The sequence below is a fragment of the Terrapene carolina genome, unplaced genomic scaffold (genome assembly GCF_002925995.2).
Source record: "Terrapene carolina triunguis isolate 2854851 unplaced genomic scaffold, T_m_triunguis-2.0 Scaffold231, whole genome shotgun sequence".
NCBI lineage: Eukaryota > Metazoa > Chordata > Testudines > Emydidae > Terrapene > Terrapene triunguis.
Window position 1 is genome coordinate 17308347 of NW_020664582.1, and position 18537 is coordinate 17326883.

An 18537-nucleotide genomic window follows, 5' to 3' on the forward strand; every position below is an offset into this window, starting at 1 on the left:
CCCCCCTTGCCCGCTCCCCACTAAATAGCGAAGGCTGCCCCCTCCCCTCCGTGAGTCTCCCCTATGGCCCTGCCGCGGGCACCCCGCTTCTTCCCCCCCATGGGGGGGAGCCCTTTACCGCTGCACAGACCGACGGGTCCTGGCAGCAGTATAGTGACATCCCTCCTTCCGCTGCCCAGGAACGGATCGGCCCGGTCCGGTGCCACTGGGACTCCCATGGAGAATAGGAAAAGGCCGAGTGTTTGTGATCCGCCCCTGACAGTGGGCAGAAAATGAGAAACGGGCCTCTGGCTATGCGGGTTTGTTATGTAGCTGTTAGGACCCGGCCAAGGGGGGAGGAGCCGCCCAAGCCGGGGGGAGGGGAGACAAGATGGCGGCGACGGAGGAGCTGAGGCTGAGGTGAGAGACTCCGCGAGTCCCGACCCTAGCTAGAGTCGGCCGTCTGCTCCGTTCCAGCGCCGCGTTGCCGGTAAGAGGGGGAGGGTTTCATCGGGCAACTGGGGGGGAGGCGCTGCCGCCGTTTCGGGCATCGGGGCCTAGCGCGGCAGCTGTAAGGAGGCGGGGGCTCCTGGCCGTTCCCTTCCTCCCCGGGGACCCAGGAGAGGTAATGTTGGGCTGCCACCCCCCCGGGGCGGTGGGGCGGGGAGAGTAGGGAGAGCGGGTGGGGCTGGCATGGGAGGGGCAGGGTGGGGGAGGGGTGGGACGCAGAGGAAGGGGGGGGGCGGGGGGGGTTTCGGGGGGGGGGGGAGAGAGACTTTTCCCAAAGGGGGGGAGAGCTGTGAATGGCTCGTGGGGAGGTGGGGGCAGCGGGGGCGAGCATGAAGCGGGGGTGGGGGAGGTGTTTGGGGATGAGGGGATTAGGCCTGGGGTGTAGCAGGGCTGCCTGCTGCCAGCAGGTTTCTGGAGGAATTCCAGAGCATCGCTCTTCTCCTGGATGTCGGTCCCTCCTGGGGAGGGGAGGGGAGCAGGAGGCGTGCCGAAAACTCAACCAGCCGGGGACGTGGAGAGAGGAGTGTGCGATTGTTCGATGTCAGTTTCTGAAGAGGTCCTGTTTACAGAAGCTGCGGGTTGGAAAGTGCAGTTGCTGCCCTAGAGCTGCCTGCCCTAGTCCTACACTGGGGTGGGGGCGGTGTTGCTGCTGATGCCGATGCTGACACTGATGAATTGTTGATTTAGGATCTGTAAACATCTCCCGTCTCTGTGATGTTGCAGGAGACAATGGAAGTGGCTTATTCTAACTGTCCAAACTTCATGGTAGAGAACTCTGTGCTACTCTTCAAAACTGGTTATTGCTATTGTGTATAAGTATATTGTGTTAATTGTAATTGGTCATCAGTCCGGTTTAACATTACCCACTCTTAATATTAAGCATAAATACACATGCAGTTCGGAATAAACTGGTATTGCTGTCTGAAGTTCTTGTTTTTCATGCTTAGAAAAAGGTGTCCTTTAACAATTCTATTTACTTCATCATTGCAAAGAACTATGTAACCTAAGTGAAAAAACAGTAGTGGGTCCAGGCTGTAGATATTTCCCCTTATCACTAGTGAGTTAACTTGGGATGGTAGCCTTTGTGTAAATATATTTACATTGTATGCTATTTTAAACCTACGGAGTCCATGGGTAATGAGTATTAGACCTATACTGGATTCATGTTGGTTTTTTTTTGTTATAGACTTTATTATTTGAGGAGAAGTTGTGCTATATTCTCTTTTTAACATAGTGATAATTTGCTGATGAGGGCCTGAATAAAAAAGATACGACAGTAGTATGTTTGTTCACATAAGGACTGTGTCCAGATCTTATTTTTTGTTGGCCGTAGTCTGCATAGTAAAACGCCAGTATTTTGCCATTTCTCTTTGCCTAAACAACTATGAAGTTTGAAAAAGTATATAATATTTGAAGTGGATTTCTAGTCTGCTGAAGTCTAGTATGCGTGTGATGGGGGGAAGGTACAAACTTGTCCTAAAGCTAGGAAAGTTCAGATAAGTGGATTTTTTGTAGCTATTTTCAATTGGAATTATTTGTGAACGTGTCATTAATTTTTCTTGGCATTGCTCTCTCGTATAGGTTCCTTGGCAAGGTTAAATTTTTGATATAAATTAATCTACAAGGTAATGTTTTTTAATTTGAAAGTGTATTGCATGTTATTGCTCATCTAAATGTACTACTGATGCCTGGGAATGAGCAAAATTTGGGAGCTTTCTTGCTGTTGGAGTTATAACTTGCATTTGGAAGTGGACAAAGAAAGTGCCGCAATGAAAGTGTTTTTCGTATTTAGTTTCATGTATTCAGTAGGTTAGAATACAATGCAGATAACAATGGTTGACCAGAATGTATTTTGAACATGTAATGAAGGGTTTGCTGATGCTAAAATATCAAAATATGTCATAGTCTTAGCAGGATAGAAATTAACACATTCTAAATGCTCTCAGAACCCATATAGGTTACTTATTTTGTCATCCACACCAGGCTTTCTGACATTTGATGGAATTCTAATGCAAAATTCCATTCATTCTGATCTTTTTATTTAAAGGGACACTATCAACTAGAAATCTGATTTCAAAAAAATGAGGTCATAGTAGCTACACCTGCCTTCGAATCTCTTTCTTCAGTTTCTCTTCACCAGTTGTTGTGGCCTTATAATTACATCTTTCTGTCTTCTAAAATATTTATCTTCCCAGTGAGTGTAGGTGAGAGACTTCTACAAACAGGGGAAATGGACTCCACACAAACTGCGGGCAAATGTACAATAAAAAAAAATTGCCCTCAATCTTTCAGTTATATTTATCTTAGTTGTTACTTGTAACAGTAGATTAAAATCAGCCAGAACTGTTTTTATTGACTGTCACATTAACTTTTTCTCTGTGTAACATTAGTCATATCTCTCTTTGTTCGGTGCGGGTCTAATTTTCTTTAAAAGCTCTGGGCCATTTTTATGTGCAGTATATTTAGCCTATCTTTCTCTTTATTTGTTGTGCTCTCCTTAAATTTGCTTTTTCATTGGGGATTTCCGTAAGTAGCCAAAACATTATTCAGTTTTTCTTTTAATAAATATGTCTAACTTTAAAAAAAAAAAAATTGAATGTTAATGATCATTGAAGTTGGAAGCCAGGTACAGTGCATGCAAGTGCAATGCAGCACAATACAATTCTAAGTAAGAATACTACCTGTATAGTGGTTTCATAAAATGAACAAATGTTTCCTGAATGCTAGTCTGATGCTCTTATACTCATTTGTGAACTTTAGTCAAATCTGAACCAAAGTCACAAGTGAAAAATGAATAAATTAACTTCATGTGCCACATAGTCCTTCCACTGTAAATGATCCAGATGAAAATTCTGACCTATGCACCATTGCTGTCTGTAAATATTTACTTTGGTCTATTTCTAAATTATGCAAATAGTCCAGAATGTGCTCAATACATTTCCCACTTACAAGGAAATTCTCTGTCTAGAAACGATGTTGTGTGTGTGATGCTAAAATCTTCACTATGTTGCCTTGATTTTTATCCATTCTCACTGATAAATTGCTACAAGTTTGAAGTCACCTGGACCTCCTGGAGCTTCACCATGGAGTATTAGTCTACATGCAGAGAATTCCAATTTACTTTAGAGCTAAGGATCTCTCAGGATACTTGTATGTCCTTGAAACACCACATGTCCAAAACACTTAAACAGTGCTCCCCAATTAGTCCTAGACTGCTTTGATATGCAGTGTTTTTGTTTCTTAATGCTTGAGGAGGATGTTGGTCTATGTGGTTTTTTTTAAAGTGACTGACTTCACCTCTTTATGACTTCAAAGGTTATTGCAAAATAGAGATCTTATATTTGTATGAAGGTGCATTAGTCAACCTCTGAAAAAATCCTATTGTGCAACTGCTCGAAAGAGTAAAAAAACTCAGTTCAGACAAGTAAAATTTAATCACTGCCGGCTGGACCTAAAAATCCTGGGTGCTTTGGCTCACCGGATTATCTAAAGCTGAAAATAATAACTTTCTCACTGTCCATGTGTGAATACCTCTAAAATAAAAAATTCAGAAGAAATAGAAGACTTGTCCATCATGGTGTGATGCTTTCTTAAAGTCATTCTCTTGTTTCCTTCTGCTAGTTCAGGGGAAGTGAATTTGGTTAATCCTGTCAGCAGTCATCTTGAAGTGATACTGTATGGGCTTATCCCTGGGAAAGAGAGGAAAAATAGCTTCCATAGGTGTTTTTTTTGTTTTGTTTTTATGTTGCTCTAGGGAAACTGGTGGTGATGCATTGTGAAAAACTGCTTTAGTAAGTTATCAGCAGAATTCCTGTAGAGACTTTACTGAAGCTGCCATGAAGGGCAACAAATTTGCAAACCATTTATGAGAGCATCCTCATTTCAAGGCAGATGACTAACAAATGCTGAAAATGTTTTAACTTGTATCCAGAGCATTTTATTAAAGAAAAACTTACCTATCCCTCTCTTAAAGTGTATACCTATTGATTCATGTTTTATCTGGAGACATTAAAAGGTTAAATTCATTACAACTACAAAACTCTATTCATTCCCCCCCCCCCCCCCCCAAAAAAAAGGGTAAGTGGGTAATGGTGCAAAACTGCAACCTACAACTAATTAGTATTCTTCGTCATGACAAGATTTAGGAGAAATACTTTCAATAAAAAAAGCACATCCTTGAATGGTATCCATTGTAGATTTTTATCTTGGATTAATATATTTTAAAATATTGTCTAATTATTAGTTGCCTTTGTTCTGATATACTGGGTGTCCATGTAAGAAGAGTAAAACTTGTGGCCTTGTCACACCATCAACATAGTACCTCTACTGGTCACAATGCATAATCTGGGTCAGAGTTTGCAATTTGCTGTGGTTACCCTGGAATCTGTGGTCTGAGCCTTCCAAAAGGATTGCATGTGTACCTGTTCATGCTTTCTGTTAAATAGCACATGCCTCAAACGCAGTACTGAACACAATAAATAGAAATAATCCTTTTCTCTGGAATGCCACTTTTCAATTTGGTATAGTATTTGACAAGAAGTTTGGTATTGCTTTTAAATTCTTTGAAAATTCTAATTTTAAAGAATATTGTCTATGTATCTAGAGTCTAAGCCTGAATTTGTCTTGAGCCCAATTGAACTTGTATTTTCCTCTGCTTCTGTGTACTCTGTGAAACACTGTGTGCTTGATACCCAAGGGCCCATCTCTACATGCCTTTGCATATCTCTTGACAGGACAACTATCTATACTTATTAGTGGTAAAGATTCTGTGGTTCCTTTACTCTTTTATTGTAGATCTTAATACTTGTTAAGTGTTAATCCCACAGTTTTTTATGGGTGGAGTGCACTATACTGTATATGACCTAGAGATTATTATTGTACTAATGAAAGGCTATAATTTTTGAAAGTTCCATTTTTTTACAAGAAAACTAAATTATTTCAAGATACACTATTCCACCTAATTTAATTAATTTAAATTTAATAAACCAACAGAGGCAATGGGATTTACACTTGGACTGCTATTTTATTCTTAAATTGCCTCAATGTGAATTAATAAGAACATACATAAGAACATAAGAAAGGCCGTACCGGGTCAGACCAAAGGTCCATCCAGCCCAGTATCCTGTCTACCGACAGTGGCCAATGCCAGGTGCCCCAGAGGGAGTGAACCTAACAGGCAATGATCAAGTGATCTCTCTCCTGCCATCCATCTCCACACTCTGACAGACAGAGGCTAGGGACACCATTCCTTACCCGTCCTGGCTAATAGCCATTAATGGACTTAACCACCATGAATTTATCCAGTTCTCTTTTAAACTCTGTTATAGTCCTAGCCTTCACAACCTCCTCAGGTAAGGAGTTCCACAAGTTGACTGTGCGCTGCGTGAAGAAGAACTTCCTTTTATTTGTTTTAAACCTGCTGCCTATTAATGATTGCAATGGTCCTAGAGCAGGGGTGTGCAAACTTTTTGGCCCGAGGGCCACATCTGGGAATAGAAATTGTATGGCGGGCCATGAATGCTCATGAAATTGGGGTTGGGGTGAGGGCTCTGGTTGGGGGTGCAGGCTCTGGGGTGGGGACAGCAATGAGGAGTTCAGGATGTGTGAAGGGGCTCCGGGCGGGGAGTAGGGTGAGGGCTCCAGCTGGGGGTGGTGGGCGGGCCCGGGGATGAGGAGTTTGGGGTGTAGGAGGGTGCTCTGCACTGGGACCGAGGGATTCAGAGGGAAGGAGAAGGATCAGGGCTGCGGCAGGGGGTTGGGGTGCAGGAAGGGGTGCAGGCTCCGACTGGGGGTGGGGGCTCTGGGGTGGGGCTGGAGATCATAGAGTCATAGAATTTAAGGTCAGAAAGGACCATTATGATTGTCTAGTCTGACCTCCTGCACAACGCAGGCCACAGAATCTCACCCACCCACTCCTATATCAAACCCCTAACCTATGTCTGAGCTATTGAAGTCATAGATGAGGAGTTTGGGGTGCAGGAGGGTGCTCTGGGCTGGGATCGAGGGGGATCAGGGCTGGAGCAGGCGGTTGGGGCATGGGGAGAGGCTATGGGGTGCAGTCTCTGGGCGGCGCTTATCTCAAGCGGCTCCTGGAAGCAGCAGCCGTGTCCCACTTCGGCTCCTATGCGGAGCCACGGCCAGGCAGCTCTGCGCACTGCTCTGTCCGCAGGCACCACCCCTGCAGCTTCAGTTGGCCGCAGTTCCCGGCCATGGGAGCTGTGCGGGCGGTGACAGTGTGCAGAGTGGAGCCCCCTGGCTGCCCCTACACATTGGAGCTGGAGCAAGGCCATGCCGCTGCTTCTGGGAGCTGCGTGGAGCGGCCCCCGACCCTGCTCCCCAGCTGGAGTGCCACAGCGCCGGAGCAGGGGAAGCCCCAGACCCCACTCCCCAGCAGGAGCTCGAGGACCAACTGGCGAGCTGTAGTTTGCCCACCCCTGTCCTAGAGTGCTCTATGATAAATTACACAGTGCTGAATTATAAGGTGACTTCAGGATGGAGTACTTACTTTAACCCTTAATTTCTTTGGTTTTGTTGGGATAAGTCAGATTCCTAAAGGACTATTTTAACTCTATTAATTGTATGTGTAATGCAGTCCTTTTAAATGAGTTTCTAGTAAGAAACTGCCTTAAGTATTTGTTACATTTTAAAGAAGCAAATCTGCTGCATAACAGTAATAGTTTGAAACATTGTTGGGCAAAAATGTATTTACAACAGGAATAACTTCAATGGCTGTCATAATTTAAGTTTTCCTAGCGCTCATTATAGTATATTTCCAGGCAGCTCATAATAGAAAAGCTTAGTTTCACATTGTATGAACTTGCATGAGTGAGCATCTTCCATATCCTGAATTAAAATTTCTCTCCAGAAAACTGTTTAAAGCAATAAGTACTACTGATCTAAACCTCTTGTTTGGTCTTTCTCCAAGTGTTAGTTGGTGGGCTTTTCAAAAGAACTCCAATCATCTGATCCTCTGGATTAGCATTTTGGGTGATATTGGGTCTATTTGAGTGCACTGGTATGGTTAGTCACTTTGTATGATTGCTCCTCATCTTCTATTTTCTTCTGAAATGTTTAGTTTTTAGTTTATTAATACTACATCATAATTTGTCAAGTCAATATCTCTTTAATGGTCAAATTCAAATAGTCTTTTTAAAATCTGGTAGTTTTGATATCCATTAGAGGGAGAAATGGGGCGTGGTAGGAGGACGAAGTTTGGAAAACTGTGACCACACAGCGAACTTCTTGCATGTCCCATTTATTTAAAAGCAGTTTTAGCTAGAGATGGCCTGTCATCAGAGAAGTAATTTTCTATGTCATAATTAGTTTTGATATGTGCCTCAGCTCTTGGTCAAGCATAGAAAAAGCAGACGGTGTGCCTTAAACAGGAAGGATGATTGTGTAGTATATTTCTTATTTATGAGGGTTGAGATCATGTGACACAATGCTTCTAAGCCCAAATGATATAGGAGCAATTCATGTTCAAATACAAGGTTCTGTGAACTTTGCCTTCATGCTATTTGGACTGATTATTATTACTTATTTTCTAGATAGCAATTTTTCAGGCATGGCTTCCAGTTTTTCAGTTCATGAGAGGGCTCTCTTTCATGGTTTTATTCTATATGGTCTTCTCCTATTTGGAACCAATGGGAGTGGAGATGTGGTGGAGAGGAGAACAGGAGATGCATAAAATGTCTTCAGAATGAAAGCTGTCTAATATTGCATGCTTGTCATGTGAAAATTCATATGAAATTTGAAAACCATAATACCTAACTACAGGTGTTGAACTATTCCCTCATTGGTTGTACCTAACCCATCACCGAGCACAAATTTAACCATACTTTAATCAAGCAAATGTTTACACCCTCCTCACTCTAACCAGTGAGTGGAGGACTTCCCCATATCTCATGGTTTCATGTTGTGGGGTGACCTTCCTTGGCCAACGAGGGCTGAGTGGGGGTTCCTTCAGGATATATATGAATGCCAGTCCTTCATTAGCCACAGGTGTAGCTGAAGAGGGATGAAGTGTTTCCTACCTCAGGGCAGGTCTACACTTACTTCCTGGTCCGGCCGTAAGCAATCGATCTTCTGGGATCGATTTATCGCATCTTGTCTAGACGCGATAAGTCGATCCCGGATCGATCCCGGAAGTGCTTGCCGTCGACGTCGGTACTCCAGCTCGGCGAGAGGAGTACGCGGCATCGACGGGGGAGCCTGCCTGCCGCGTCTGGACCCGCGGTAAGTTCGAACTAAGGTACATCGAATTCAGCTACGTTATTAACGTAGCTGAATTTGCTTACCTTAGTTCGAAGTGGGGGGTTAGTGTGGACCAGGCCTCAGAGACTGCCTTTGCAGCCAGCAAATGAGAAACTAGAAACTGAACTGTACCTCTTGTTTGCTAGCCAATGGTCTGACTTTGTAAATGTTAACATTTGCTTGAGTCACACTTTTTTTCAAGGTAAGAGGGTTGCTGATTAGATACTACTTAACAGATGTAAATACAGTCTGAGTTCCCTTTCCTTAGGAACAAATTATGGTTCAAACATTACATGGCCTAATTACCTTTCATGTGGTCTTCCATTTAATGCATCATAGCTTCATTCAACCCAGGCCTTGCATTTCTGTTCACATTAACAACTTTTATTTAACATCCTAAATTACAGCATGGAGATTAGAATACAATGTTGCTGGATAAGAGCATTTGTAAATTGCACCCTATTAACTCCTTAACTTTTGCTTTGGTGGAACATTACTTTTAAACTTAATAGTTACTTTCCAGAAATGACTTAAATTGGTAATTTAAATAATATTATAGCTTTAAAAATCCTGTAAAATTGGTCCAAATTATTTAACCTGCAACCAGTGTTCATCTTTCAGAATTGCAGCAAAAATTTGTTCTTAATCAAACTTGAATTATTAATATTAAAAGATTGAATAATGTTTCAGAAGTATTTTTATTAAAGTGTTAGGAGTTTGACAGTACTGTAATCTGTGTTCATGGAAATGTCCTGTTCATAATCAGAATTTTTATATATTTATATTTTGCAGTCTTAGTGTAGCTGGAAAAGTTATGCCGATATTGCGTATTTGCTGATAATGGATAATACATGACATCTTCTTTTTGGCTGCTGTAATGCTCTTTGGTTTTTGTCATTCCTGTCACTGGCTATATTAGTCTACCCTGTTTTTCTTCTCATGTCACTTACAATGTGAACCAGACACAATCTGTAGTTAGTACTTTGGGCATTCAGGAGTACAGCAACACTGCCATAGTGGGGAATACATAATCTCTCAATTTCTTAGAGGGCCCTCACTATGAGATCTTTGGCCTTAGAAGCAAGCTATTGTTAAAACTGGCCTTAGAAGTTATTGTTAAAACGTTGCCTTCTTAAAGAAGAGATTCTTGTAAAGAGCAACCTATGATTTAAATGTTGCAAAAAGACCCTCCATGCTCCTAATAACATTTTTGTTGTTGAAATACAAATGCATGTTTGTTGATTAAGAAGTTAATTTTGCCTGCTGGCTACATCTGCAAACTACAATAACCAGTAGAAGGGTAGTTCATGGATATGCAAATAAAACTACATAGTCAAAGCTTTCATTGGGGAAAGAGGAAAAAGATTCTTACCCTTCCAAACCTGCAGTTAAAAGCAAAGAATTTGTTTTGCTCATGATTTAATTTCTTGATTTAGTTTTCCCATATCACAGCTGCTCTCAAATAATATTGTACTTGTTGTTTGTATTATCATAGTGCCTAGAGCACTAGTCATGGACCAGGAACCCACCTGTTTTGGAAGGACAGTAATAATTCCTTCCTAATAAGTAATTGATACTGGTTATTGACTTTAGCCCACTGATGTTCTGCAGCATTGATTAATTTCAGTTGGACTCACTATAACAAATAGAAATCCATATGATTTATAAATGTCTGCCCTCCCACATGCCTGCACCTTTTCCCTCTTCCCTTCCAGCACAGTGTGGGTGCTCAGTAAGTTTTTTTCTTCCAATTCCTTTTGCCCCAGGAAGAGTGACTGAGACTGGGGACTAAAATATGCATTTTTTGTAAAAGATACTCTTGTTTGGTTATTTCAGTGCTGTGACTTCCTGCAGAGCTGTTTGCCAGGTACTTGCTAGTTCTCGGTCCATGAAAGTGCACATCAGGTGACCTTCAGTGCAGTCTATAAGAGCTCATAATATTTTGCCCTGTCTTTCTAGAAGTAGGTTTGCAGGATGGAGAGGGAGTAACAGTATATCTGAGTGGGTAGGGAGATCTTTGTGGTCTTTGTTAAAGTTTCTAGTTATATTTTTAATTATACAGGACAGAATCCAGGTCAGGTTTCTGTAGTTTAAAATATGTCAGTGTATTATTTCTAAGCTATAAAATTTTTTGTAGGTAGCTCAAGAGAAGGCTGATTTGTCAGGTGGTGTTACAGATCGATTACTTTCTGTTGTCCAAGAACAGCTCTTGTAAGCAGCATAAGGATGAGTGACATTTCCCATTGTACCACAAAAACTGAGACTGAAATTACCATTTTTTCAAATGTCAGTCAAATTCAATTTTGATACTGAAATGGTAACACTCAGTAAGATAAGGAAAGGTTTGTGTCAGGACAGGAAGGCTGTAATTGTAGCACGTACTGCACAGTTGCACAGACACACACACCTGTGTTAATCTTAGTCAATAAGATCCTCATATTTGTTGCAGGTGTAAGAGGGAAATTTTAAGGGAAAGGAGCTACCTGTAAGTAAAGTTCTTGTGACTAAATGGCTTATCCAACTTTTCTTAGGTCTTGTCTATTTAGGGAAATTGACTGGAATAGCTATTCCATAATAGCTCCCCATGTGGACACTTTATTCTGGTGCAGTAATTATTCCAGAATAAAGTGATTTTTATCCCAGAGTAGTATCCACACAGGGAACTCTTCTACAATAGCTTATCTGGCAATAACTGTATTGTGGTCTGTTTTCCCCGTGAAGACAAGGCCTTAGTGTAGAATCCTTTGGGAATTAAGTTTAGACTTGATTGTAGAAGAAATATAAATGTAAGATGAATGAGAGAGAGAATACTGTGGAGCCATGCTGATTTACTAGATTTGACACTGAAAATGCTATTGCTTACTGACTCTTCAGAGACAGGTGGAACACATACAGTGTGCTTGCAGTATTAAATCATGTCAGGCTATTTGTACAAATATTGGTCAGACGCAATTCTGTTGATCCAGTTGATTCTGTGTACACATAGATAAAAATGGTTTAGGGTGAACAGATCAAATGTAACATTTTTCTAACCACAAATTAGAACTCTGTCATTGAAAGTGTGTGTGTGTGTGTGGGGTGGGAATGTGAATACCTTTTGTGATTTTTTTTATTTTTATTTTTTTTTAAAGCTTCACTTTACATGTTGCAGTTAACTGTGAATCACTATATTCAGCTTTTAAAAGTAAGAGTTACTTTTAGTAATTGCCCCGTTGTGACTTCAGGAGTTGGACTGCTAGAATTCTCAGTAGTTTAAATGGTCTCTCTCCAAGTTCTTCTCAATGAAGATTTAAATCAGCTGTCTCCACACACCCACTCACCTCTTCCCCCTCCCTAAATAAAATATATTCCAACTCTGAAAATCCAAAATCGCTCCAAGTTTTTTCTTGCTAATGAGTTACATTAGAATGTTGGTGTAAATACCTTCTGAATGCTATCATAGTATTTCTTTCTTTCTAAAACTCTAGCTGCTCTTTCTGGGTTTCCCTGGAACATAATTTTTGTCAATACTAATAGTCTTTTACTTCATGTATGATGATTTCTTAATATTTGCAGTTTAAATATGTTAACTGGATTTGATTAATATATTTTAAAGTTCCTTGAGTAATTGGAAAGAAAAAACCGAACAGCATTGTTTTGTGTGACTTTCTTGGACAATATAGTACTATTCCCAGTCTTGCTTTTGGGGGCCCCTAAAGCTTAAGACATTTCTAATTAACCGAGCAGCATGATTATAAAATGTTAATAGGGCCTTATGTGTCTCATAACTTGGTATCTTAATAGAGATAGAAATGGCAATTTTTGTGATTGTACCCTTTCTACAAAAAAATGTTGTACATGACTATTTAAGACTAAAGTCCTCAAGGGACAGTTTAGATTTTTTTAAGTTTCTTGTCACAGAAAATGAAGAAGGCAGTACAAATGTATGGAATTACAATAAAAGAAAACAAGTAGCTTACAATAAAATGCTAATTAAAATAAAATGACAATGCATTATTTTAATTCATCATGATAGCATATGTCCAAGGCCCTGGACATGAACATGTCACTTCTGAGATTTTGAGGCCAAAGTAATAAATGATCCACAGCACTTATGAAGAGGATCTTAACGTTTTTAAAGAATACATTTTTATTTGTTCTACAAAAGTGTTTTCCCAGTTATAATATAGAATTCCTAAAATGGCTAGTGCCTTTATGTGAATTACTGATGTTGATCTATTAAAGAAATCAATTACATTTTTTTAAAAAGTACAGTAAGATTTATATGTACTTTAAGGATTCTTTTCAATCTCTTGTCATTGTCTCCAACAGAATGCACACTGAAAGGAGTGAAGTGAAGTATATCTCCTGAATTTCTTATATGTAAAGCACAGTATAAATATGAGTGTGTTTGGAAACCAACCTTCTGATTGGTTCCTGAGTTGAAGCAAAGAGTGCTCTGTTTTGGAGTTGGCCTCTTATGCTAATGTTTCTGTAGCTAAATGTACTAATTTCTTGTCCATTTCTGTAATACTTAGCAGGGAGGTTTCTTGTTCTAAGACTCAGGGCTCCCACTGATCGCTGTTTCAGACCACTAACTATCTGTGTGTTTTTTTTTTTTTTTTTAAACTAAAATTCTTCATTGCTGTTTTTCTTGAATGGCTATCTTATGACTCCATTGATAATGAAGCAGGAAACTAGTGACTGCAGAGCTGATAACTTGCATGGGATAGATCTGGCTCTGAATACCATGTATAAATGGATTGAGAGTAGTAAAAATTAGTTGTCATCAGTCTGGAGTGTTAGGAGTTGTATTACAAAGCTGAAGTCCAAGCGTGGTATTTCTGGGTTTGGGAAGATAATTGATCCAACTTCCACTAAAAAATTGATATTTTTTTAAAATTGATTTTTTCCTTTTGTGTTGGGTAGCTTTCAGAGATGTTAATTTGCTATTTATGCATTACTTGTTAGATGTAGATTATGATTAGCTGACAATATGAAAACATTTCCAGTGGATGTTTCTGGCAAATAAGTGTATCCTGTTTTAGAGACTTATCAGTTATCCAACCTGTGTGATTGACATATGCAACTCTTGTTAGCATTAATAAAGTTCTGTGAAACTTTACCCATATTGATGGCACATTAGACCAGGGTTCTCAGGACAAATTTTTGATGGCCTCAGAGTGTGGCCACTAACTCTTGTTGGTGGCCACTCTTAAGACCTCTTAAGCTTTTTCCTAAAATACTTAAGTAACTTTAGGGAAAACCAAATAAACATGCACATGTCCAAATCATTGTAATTTATTTATTGCTAGCTAGTAAGTCTGTTGTGAAAAGGTGATATTTACAAACATACAAGTATCACATTTTACAGCAGACTTACTCAGCCTTGGCAAGCCTGGAGATAAATTAAGCCCTGGATGGAAGGTCGGGGAAGGCAGCGGGGGCTGGACCCTGAACCCCCATGGCCAGAGCCCGAAGCCCTGCAGCCTGGGTCCAGGGATGTAGTGTTGGTTGCTGGGGCCTGCCACTGTGCAGCCAGAGCTTGGGGCTGGAGCCCGAAACCCCATCCCAGGGCTAGAGCCCAAAGCCTGAGCCCCACCACCCCTGGGAAGGTGGGGAATTCACCAACTGCCTGCTCCTCCAGCATGTGCCCCAGGTGTCTCCAGAGGTGGCAGGGCCCAACCTCTACTGGTGGCCCCAGCAACCAACACCAAGGTGGTGTATCCAGGAGCAACAAGGAGGGGAGGGGCTGCTACTTTGGTCACACCCTCCGCCCCCCCACAGCCCAGGAGGCTGTGGCCACAAGAAAAGCCCCTGGTGGCTGCATTTGAGAAACGTTGCACTAGACCTCTTAAGCTTATTGGCGCAGAATTCTGTATTGTACTGCAATAACCAGATTTTATAGGTCTCCACTTTGCAACACGTGTTGTGAAATCATTTTCTTGCACAAATAACTATCACAGGAACATGCATACTTTTAAAACGTAGACAGTAATGTCAACAGTCAATCTTATGTGGCATCTATCAGGAACTTTGGGCAGCTTGAATTTAAATTTAAATTAGTTTTCTGATTTATTCCTACCTAGCTATGTTCTGGTATAGTTTCCTTGTGGCTTTGACCACAGCTCTCCTGCTCCCCTTCTCACAGTATCACCATTTCCCTGTAATTTTTGTCGTCGTCCTCTACTCCTCCCAGCAGCTTCAGCTTCTCTTATTTCACTGTCCCCATCTATCTTCCCCAGCCCCCTTTTGGCAGTTCAGATCCATAGCTCTCCATCGTTGCTGCCTCCTTCTCTCTGGTGACATCTACATCTGTACCACACTTTTCCCCGGCACTATCTCCCTGGCCCTGATTCTCTCCCCCCCCCCCACTTCATACCTGTTTCCATCTCCCTCTAGAATACTCAGTCCATCAAAAAAAAGGGGGAGGACACCCCACAACCCTCCAAAATGCAGTACTATCTCCCACTACCTCGTCTACACCACAAAGTTAGGTCAACACAAATCAACTTGTGTCAATCTATTAATGTATTTGTCTACACTCAAATTTGTTTCTGGTCAGCCTAAATGTCTGTTATGGTGATTGAGTAAAACCATCTCCCCAAACAGTGTAGAGCCATGGTAGACCTAATGTGGTCAACGCAATGTGAGTGTAGACACTGGGTGACCTGCGTTGACCCTAACCATCTTCCAGCCACTGTCCGATAGTACCACAGTCCCTGCGACAGTGACCATCTGCTCACAATTTTAAACTCCGCTGCATAGGAGTAACATAGACTGGAATGCTTCCAAACCCTGTTCTCCCCCCACCAAAAACCCCCTACGTTTTTGAAATATCTTTTCCTGATTGTGCACCATGGGAAGCATACCTAGAAACTCACTGTTGTTTGTGTCTACCGTACCATGGCTGCACATACACACAGGCATTAGACATGCGCCTGTGTGGAGCAGCAGGAAGAATTAAATCTCCTGGGTCTGTAGGGGGGAAAAAAGATTATGCAAGCACAGCTGTGGAACAGCTGTAGAAACATGGACATGTATGAATGGATGTCACGGGGGATGTAAGCGAAGGGGTACATTGGGGGATTAGAAAGTGAATGAACTTTGCCAGGGATACCACAAGGTGAGGGACGGCAACAAGAAATCTGGTGCTGCCCTCAAAGACCTGCCACACTTGCAATGAACTTCATGCCGTACTTGACGGTGGCCCCACCGGCACCCTGCAGAGCTCTGTGGACACCTTGGAGGAGCCTGAGTGAAGACTTCTGCCATGAAGAGGGAGGGGGAGGAGGAGGAAAAAGGGAGGAGATGCGACGGGGGACACCAACTATGCTGCAACCCAAGAAGACCTGTTTAGAACTCCACAGGAGTCTAGCCAGTCCCGCCAGGAGAGCGTAGAAGAGCCTGCTGATGAAGGGGCAAGAAGGTAAGTGTGTGCACGCAGTTTTCCTTATAATGTTTATTTGCTTTTGCTTCCCTCCTCCCCCAACCCTTGTGGCCATTTAAAGATGGTGCCCGGCCCAGCTCCAGTGTACGAGACCAAGGGATCAACTTTTCATTGTTTTACTGGTATATTATGAGAAATAAATTAGGAAATAAATTCAAAACAAATTCCTGACCAGTACCAACATTTAGATTACACAATCCACATTGATTCAGTGGCCTGTGCTCAGGTAGAGATAGAACAAACAGTGGTGGAGTCTGCATCTGCTTTTGATTCCCTTGTTGGAATAGGCAGGGGGGCTATGAGGAGCACCTTGGCCACGTGAATAGGGATATCCCTCTTATCCTCATAAGAGAACTCACCGAAACTTAAATGGAGATACTCTGCCATCCTCTCCTGAAGGTTTCTAGGGATGGCAGTCTTATTTCTTCTTCTGCGATAGGACACTTTCCCATGCCGTTTTGCTACAAATTTGCCTGGTTCATTGCAGCAAACAGGGTAGTGACATACTGGCCATGGCAGCTTTGGGATGCTAGTAGCAGCTTGGTTCTCTGTGCCTTTATGATCCTCAGGAATGAGCTATCAGCTAAAATCACTACTAACGGTGAAAAATAGTACCAGTATTCACTGCCATTGTTCTGTACTTGTACCCATGGAATAGGGTCCAAAAATGTATGGGTTCATGCACAGAAAATCCCCCCCCCCATCCTCTATGCCAGGCCATACTCACCGTGGCTGGCGCTGGAGAGCAGTGCTGTGGTGAGGTGCTCGAAAGCTGAACTGTCAATCAGCATTAAAGTATTTATGGAAATAAGAGAAGGGAGTTTTGAAACTTAATCTTTCCCTTTCCGTTGGAACTGTAAATTTAATGGTGCATCTTTTTTTTTTTTTTTATCAGCAACTTCTGGTGTGGTGGCCTTGAGAAGTGCCTCCTTTACACATGCAGAATGCCTGACCGTGGTGAGGAGAAGGAAGAGGACTAGGGAAGATGTGTTTGGTGAGATCCTGCAAGCCAGAGGTTCATTGGACAGAACAAAGATCTTGGGGGGCCACTATGACCAAGAGCATGAGAAGGACAGAGAGGATAGGCAAAAGGCCCAGGTGTGCCAGGAAGACAAGTAGTGGACAATGCACTGCGACATAATGGGTCTTCTCAGTAAACCCAAGGGGTGCAGATGCTGGCTCACCTACATGTCCAAAAATCCTAGACTCATCAGCCTTTGCACTGTTTGGAGAACTCAGTGCTTGCTGTTCCCTACATCCCCAAGATACCATGTGGCATCATGGACCACTTGCTTACCCCTACCACTCAAGAGGAACAACAAGGAAAATCACAGCTTCATATACAGAGACCTGTGAAAACCACAGATTGGTGCATGCGAAGCCGCAACTGACTACATTGAACTATCTTTTTGTTTACACAAATAGATGTAAATGTTGACTTCCTTTTCAACAGGAATTTAAAAAGTTTCACCCCATTAAATTATGTTAAAAGTTTGAATAATGAATGTTATATGTTTGTACTCTGATTTTATGCACCTAATTTTTGCACTCAAATTATGTTTATTAATTCACAACAAGTATTATGGAATGCATAACTGCAGTCAAGAAATCGAACTACTTATAAATGCACCACAGAATTCGTAATGTCAGTAAAACATGGAGCCATATTTATAAATGTATGGCATGCACAACACAATTCATAGCAACAGGCAAAGCCCCAGGCCCAACAGTATTTATAACTTGCAGGAGACACAACACAATATATATTAGCAGGCAACCACCATCCCGCCCCCCCCCAATATATTATTTAAATTACACAAGACAGATGCCAGAGAAAAGTACAGTGGCTGACTGTGAAGCATCCCTCAAATACATAGTTCCACATTGGGCTCTTCTAATAGCACTGGTGTCTGGCAGTTCAAATTCAGGAGAGAGACGAATATTCCACCTCACCCCTCCTCCCTGGTGGCAGTTTTTCTCCCTTTTCCTCACATATATTATGCAGCACACAACATGTAGATATAACCATTAGGATGTTTTTCTTGCTGTGATCTAATCTAGTGAGTAAACAACCCTTCAGTGTACCAGAAGTACATTCCATAGACATTCTGCACCTGCTGAGCTGATATTTGAATCTTTCCTTGGTGCTGTCTGGATGGCCAGTGGCTGGGTCCCCGAGAATCACTGTTGGCATTTCCACATCTCCAGTGATAATCCACTGCTCAGGAAAGACTGACCCTGCATGCAACTTCTTGAACCGTCCTGTGTTCTTAAAGACACAGGTGTCTTGCACCTACCTTGACCAACCTATGTTGATATCAGTGAATCAACCCCCGTGATCCACTAGCACTTACATGACCATGGCA

The 18537-nt window shown here is 41.9% G+C and overlaps 1 protein-coding gene across 8 annotated transcripts in view; it reads left to right on the top strand.

Moving 5' to 3' along the window:
* The first annotated feature begins 366 nt into the window (after positions 1 to 366).
* The window catches only part of NCOR1 (nuclear receptor corepressor 1), a 105157-nt gene continuing 86986 nt past the window's right edge, over positions 367 to 18537 (top strand). For all 8 annotated transcript variants that reach the window (XM_029912517.1, XM_024218481.2, XM_024218483.2 and 5 more), the window contains exon 1: positions 367 to 469. The gene's annotated coding sequence lies outside the window, so the exon portion shown is untranslated. The remainder of the gene's footprint in view (positions 470 to 18537) is intronic.